The sequence below is a fragment of the Meriones unguiculatus genome, chromosome 2, assembly GCF_030254825.1.
Source record: "Meriones unguiculatus strain TT.TT164.6M chromosome 2, Bangor_MerUng_6.1, whole genome shotgun sequence".
NCBI classification, from domain to species: domain Eukaryota; kingdom Metazoa; phylum Chordata; class Mammalia; order Rodentia; family Muridae; genus Meriones; species Meriones unguiculatus.
The window spans coordinates 51577761-51584523 of NC_083350.1; positions in this window are offsets into that span (position 1 = coordinate 51577761).

Genomic DNA, 6763 nt, shown 5'->3' on the forward strand with positions numbered 1-6763 from the left:
AGATAGCTCTCCGAGAGAAGTCACCCTATTATTTAGGAAAGTAAAGAGGCAAAAAAAGCATTTCAAAGGAAATGACCCATTACTCTTCAACCCATCTTAAACATTTTCTCGCCTGTAAGGATTAAATGAACATTTTGTTGCTTTTTTAAGTATGGGAACTCTGTTGTTTGCAACGGTCGTAACTTAAATAAGTGGCCAGATTTTAAAGTAATTTCGAATATACATGACTAATGTTCTGTTCTTAGGCAATAGGACTTTAAACTTCATTAATCTTCAAGAATTTTATCTAAAAACTGTGAGAAAAGAATGGTGCGTGATACATCCCATTTTATAAACTTTTGAGTTGGAAAAGTTAAGTGTCCAGACTTTTAAGGACTGTTTCACCCATGAAGGAGAAAGCTTAAGTCATTCTGTCCACTACCTTCCACTCTTGTCGTCAAAGTATCTTTCGATGTTCTTTTTATATATTGTAGTGATTAATGGCTAAAAAGAAGCAGAGGGAACAGTTTTAAAAGGTTCGAATTTGATATTTGTACTAAAAGAAAATGATGCCCATTAATACATTATGAAACAATTGAACTCACGTACTTAAAAAAAAAAAAAGCAACAAAATGTTTGTTAATAATGTCTGGCTAGAGGCCAGAAAATGCAATGGGCTGGAGGGATGGGTCACTTCCTTTGAATTGCTTTTTTATTCACCTCATCTTTAGGTGGCAGCACCACTATACAAATGTCTCGAAAACTTTTGTCTTCTGTATCCTGACATCCTGGAGTATTTTGTTCTAAATGTTTCCATTGTGGAACTTAGAAGCTGGTGAAAATATGAAATTGAAGCTAATAATTAAGAGTGCTTGGGATGTTCTAGAGAGGCTGTCAGAAACTAATAAAGAACATGTAGTTGCTGAAGGAAAAGCCTAGAATATATATGTTTATTGATATATTTATTAAATAATATAGTTAATATATATTTACTAAACATATAAATAAATATATGTTTAGTAAATATATAAATAAATATTTATTTACAGTGTGAGAACCAAGTGGTGCTTTTGAATGTGGCTTTTTATTAGAAAACAAGCCAGGATCTCACAACACTTCATATTTATCAAGTATAGTTTAAAGTCACTTCCAGCGTAGATGAAGACTTTCTAACTGCATTTTCCCCTCCTTAAATACTGGGTCTCATTTCGTAGCTCTAGCTGAACTGGAACTCACTATGTAGACAAGGCTGACCTTGAACTCAATGGTCCTCTTGCCTCAGCCTCCCAACCCCTAGAAGTTGTTCATCACCATGCCTGGCTCCTAACTGTAATTTAAATTCTTAAGTACAATTTCCTTTCAGTTTATCCACTCTCAGGCTTATGAAGATCCCCAAACTAACTTTATTGTTGACCCTTATTGAAAAAACTTGCTGGCTCTCCTGTATGATTCATATACAGAGTAAACTTCCATCACTCAAACTTAGAGAAGAAAGAAGACTGGCTGGAATGCATGTAAAGTGGTAGCAATTTACAAGTAATTCTATACCTTAACTTCTCCCACATCTTTCTGTATATATATATATTGAGAGTCTCCTGTGCCAGAGACTGGTCTCAGACCCACTATCCCCACATTTTTTTGAAGATAATAAATTGTGTAGAAAATAGTTTGGATCAAGTGTTCTCTAAGTAGAAATCTGTCATAATTAGTTTTTGTTATGTATAGCAGTTCTCTCCCTACCCCTTACCAAAGTAACACAATAAAATTGAATTTATGTGCATTTCAAAATAGCCTGCATTAAATTTGCTGTGTAAACACAGCCACCAAGGGACATAGAAGCATGACAACCAAGAGTGCAAAATCCAATTATTTCTGGAGAGAGGATGAAGTGTTGATAAAGTCCTTCTTGATGATAGCTTCCATCTTTCTCAAATCAAACTTGGAGGAGAATCTCAAGTGAATTGGTAGTTCTCAAACTCGTCAGCATTATGTTAAGATTTTTTAAGCACTCCAGTGCCAGCAAATCATGCAGCCCGGGCTTTTGTTCCAAACTTCTGCCAGCACTATTTTGGCAGTAGAATGTTCTGTTGAACAAAGTTTGCACGTGTTTAGGGTGTGAAGTGGTTCCTCGGACTTTTATCTGGTTTCATTCCAGCATAGGGACTCAAGACAAGGGTCAGAAGCAAGAGACAGAATTCATATGTGTCCTGAAAGAGATCAAGCAATTTTGAACCCTGACTGTGAACAGCCTTTTCTTTGTTGATGTGAGAGTTACTGAATTGTACTTTTTAGTTTACTTCTTAAATATTAACATGATATTGAACCAGTTCTCATCAGCAGTTAAGTTCCTCTCTGTGGAGAGTTGGGTTGTTCCTCATCCTCCTACTTATAACACCACCAAAATGGGTCTACTCAGATGCAACTCACTAGATATATCTAGTGTGCAGCCTTAGCACAATGGGACCAGTAATTAATTTTGATCTTGTGTATCAAAGTTATATACCTATGAGCCTCTGATTTTTTTAAACTCAGTTGTCTGTTTTCTATATTTGACCTACTTATTCCCAGCCTGAAATCACTGGTTAGTAGAATGTGGAACAAATGTATGCGCTAATTTATAAAAAGGGTCCCTCTTCTTGGAAGCATATAATCTATTTTCATTATTTTTTTACTTTTGTTTTTTAAGACAAGGTCTCACTATATAACCCAGGCTGGTCCAAAATTTGATATACAGACCGGGCTGGCCTCAGACTCAGAAATTCACCTACGGCTGCCTCCTAAATGCTGGGATTAAAGTCCTTCACCACCATGCCTGACTTTTTATTATTTCTTCAAGTTGAAAAAAAAAAATACCGGGGCTAGAGAGATATCTCAGTGGTTAAGAGCACTTACTGCTCTTGCAGAGGATCTGAGTTCAGTTCCCAGCAACCATATAGCTCACAACCATCTGTAATGGCAGTTCCAAGGGCTCTGCTGATGCTTCTGACCTTCTCTGACTCCTGGAGATATATGGTGCATATACATACATACACTCAGCCACGTGCGCATAAAAAATTCTTTGCTGAATCTGAGTATGATAGTTTTAGCCATCAAAGCCTGTAGGAGCAGAAAATTGAATAAAAGGTAACAGTTATTGACTTGTTTTTTTTTTTTTTTTGAGACAATTATGCATTGTGTAGCCTTGGATGGCCTGGATCTTGCTATATAATCCATGATGACCTTGAATTTATTCGCAGAGATCCTCCTGCCTCTGTTTCTGAGTGCTGGAATTTAAAGTGTGTAGGCCTTGCTAAAAGTAACAGATACTAAAATAATACAATAGATTATCAATTTCAAGGCTACATGTAGAGTAATGAAAGAGTAATTGAAAGTGTTGGATATCCTGGATACTTTTCACAAGTGGAAAAAACTTTTAATTTTTGTTTGTTTTTCAAGTCAGGGTTTTTGTTTTGTTTTGTTTTAATGTAACAGCCCTGGCTGTCCTAGAACTCACTCTGTAGACCAGGCTGGCCTCAACCTCACAGAGATCTCCTTACCTCTGCCTTCTGAGTGCTGGGATTAAAGACATGTGCCACCATGCCACCTTAATATTTTTGAGTTACATTTTGTGTGTGTGTGTGTGTGTATGTAATGAGCATAGTAAAAAAATACCTGTGTAAAACTAGCTTAGTGGAGATGCTCACTATACTGAAGGACGCATCTGATAACCAGAACTCAATGATGTGACTCGGCATAACAAGACACAGTCCTAGAGCCCATGACACCCATGGGCAGCACAGAGTAGAGACCAAGAGCAACGCTCCGCTCTGCACATGTGGAGAGAAGCCACCTTGATCTTCCCTGCAGCTGGAAAATCTTCCTCAGGGTCCTGACCCTCGAATCAGAGACTTCAGCTGATGCTTGGCATGTAGGTGAGCAGCCTGGGGAGATAGGCTGAAGACCGTACAAAACTTTTGGTGTGTGTGTGTGTGTGTGTGTGTGTGTGTGTGTGTGTACGCCCACGGCACATGTTGAGATGTCAGAGGACAACTTATGGGAACTGGTTTTCTCTTGCTGTGTGGGTCCCAGGGATCAAAAACAAGTTGTCAGGCTTGGCAGCCAGTTGCCTTTACCTGCTGAGCCTTCTTTGGGCTCACCAAGTTACACCAAGAGGGTGTAATTTCTTATAACTTTTCCTTTCCCCCTCTTTAAACTTAATTTAATTTTGTTTGTTTGGGAGGGTTTCGCTGTTTTGCTTTTGTTTTTTGAGACATGGTCTTGCTATATAGACCTGGCCGGCCTGGAACTCTCAATGTAGGTCAGGCTGGCCTCCAACTCAGAGCAATCCACCTGCCTCTGCCTCACTGCTACAACCAAAGGTATGTGTCATGATGTACATCCCTAAAGTAGTTTTAAAAACAGACAAAAATATCCTTATATTAAAGCAACATATGGATGAGATATGGACAGGAAAGCTAGGCCTTTTCAAAGAGTCAATCTGTGTATTGAAAGTTGCTGGCATTTGATAGTGGCTTCAAAATTCCTCAGCTGCTTCCTTTAGAACATCAGTGTGTTGCCCCTATACTGCCTGGATCAAAACTAAATACATTTGGCTCATCTCTGAAGCTAACCCAGGCCATTTAAAAAGATAATAATAATAATTTATTTTATGTGCATTATTAGTGTGAAGGTGTCAGATCCGTTAGAATTAGCATTACAGACAGTTGTGAGCTGCCATGTGGGTGCTGGGAATTGAACCCAGGTCCATTTGGAAGAGCAGACAGTACACTTTACCACTGAGCCATCTCTCCAGCCCCACTCAGGCCATTTTTACAACCTAATCCAGTAGCACTTTTTGACCAGATGGAAGTCAGCAGAATTTCTATGTTGAGTAAAACGTTTTTTTTTTTGGGGGGGGGGGGCGACAAGGCAATAATTCAAATGAAAAATGCAAAGTAAGTTTAACACTTTTTGTGTGTTGTTATAATTGTTTTTATCTTTTTTGTTGTTAGGTTCAGGAGATGGATCAATGCTGTATTACATGTGCTGCATCAGTGTTCTACTACCAAGCCTCGTCCCATACTATTATTTTTTATTTGTGTGTGAGCGTGCATTAACTCATACTTGTGCATGTAGAGGACAGCCTTTGGTGTCATCCTTAGGAACACCATCCCTCCTCTGAGCCAGGGTTCGCTGCTTGGAGCTCACCAACTAGGCTAAAGTGGCTTGATCGGCAAGCCCCAGGAGCCTTCTGGCTCCGCCCACCCCCAGCATAGGATGAGGAGTGTGAACCATACACGCAGCAATTTTTTTTTATGGGTTCTGTAGGGAGTGGATGAAACCCTGAGTGTGTGTGTATTGTTGACAAACATAGCCATGTTAAGGAAACCAATGCCCGAGACCCATGGGAACAAGCAAAGCCTTCCTTAGGTCCCCATGCCCACGATGCTGACAGTGTGCGCAAAGACTAGCATCTGCAGCTTCCTCCCCGCTGGCTGCAGCCTGAGAGTCCGCTGAGTCTCGGGTTACAGAGACCTCCCACTGAGACGAGCTTAATACCTTCTGTTCTGCTGAACACGAAAAGACTGAGTTCCCAGGTTGTGTAGTAGGTGCCCTCGTCCACGCAGGTTCAACCCACCTGATTCCAGCTTTTGCTTGCGTGCAAACGTGTGTGTGTGTGTGTGTGTGTGTGTGTGTGTGTGTGTGTGTGTGTGTGTGTGAGAGATTTCCTCATTGCTGCCTCAGGCTTCCAGGACTAAGCTGTGTACATGCAGCTGGGTTTTGCTAGGAGCCACCTCTGCAACCCTCCCCATTCTTTTTTTTTTTTAAATTCTTTTATAATTGCATATGGATACACAATGTGCTTTGATAGCACTCTCCCCATTATCTTCTCCTTATCACCTTCTCCCTCTCACCGAACCTTCTTCCCAATAAACGTCCCTACTTTCATGTCTTTTTTTTTTTTTTTTTTTTTTTTTTTTAAATAAAGTCACTTGGGCAAGAATGCCCAGGAATATGAATCCCCAACCCCCAGCAACCATTAACTGCCTGCAGTTCCTCCCAGGGAGACATGGGCCTATGAGCCTTCTCCCACCCATGATGGGATGTTGCCACTGCTGCTGTGCTGCTGTGAGTTCATGAGCTCAGGACTTCTCTGGGTAGCCCTGGCTGTCCTGGAACTCTCTTTGTAGACCAGGCTAGCCTTGAATTCATAGAGATCTGCCTGCCTCTGCCTCCCAAGTGCTGGGATTAAAGGCACCACTACGCCTGGCACTTTTTTCTCCTTCCTTCCTTCCTTCCTTCCTTCCTTCCTTCCTTCCTTCCTTCCTTCCCTTTCTTTTCTTTCTTTCTTTCTTTCTTTCTTTCTTTCTTTCTTTCTTTCTTTCTTTCTTTCTTTCTTTCTTTCTTTCTTTCTTTCTTTCTTTCAGCTTGTTGAGTCTGTTTCACTAAATTACCCAGGTTATCTTTACTGAACCCTGTAGCCCAGGCTGGCCTTGAACTTCTGGCATAGCTGAACTATAGGTTCACCAGGCTTGTTTCTTTTTAAATCTTTTGTTTTGTTTAGTTTTATTTAGAGACTGTATCTCATAAAACCTACGGTGTTACATTCACTATGTGGTCAAAAATGGCCTTGAACTCCTTCTGATCCTCCTGTGTCTACCTCTGGCGTGCTGGGATTACTGGTATACGACACCACGCAGGGCTTGTTTTTATCTTTTGAACACACCTTTTCTTCTTGTCTACTGAAATACTCAAAGTTAATTATTTAAATACAAATAGAGTGATTAATTCTTATTCCTAGATG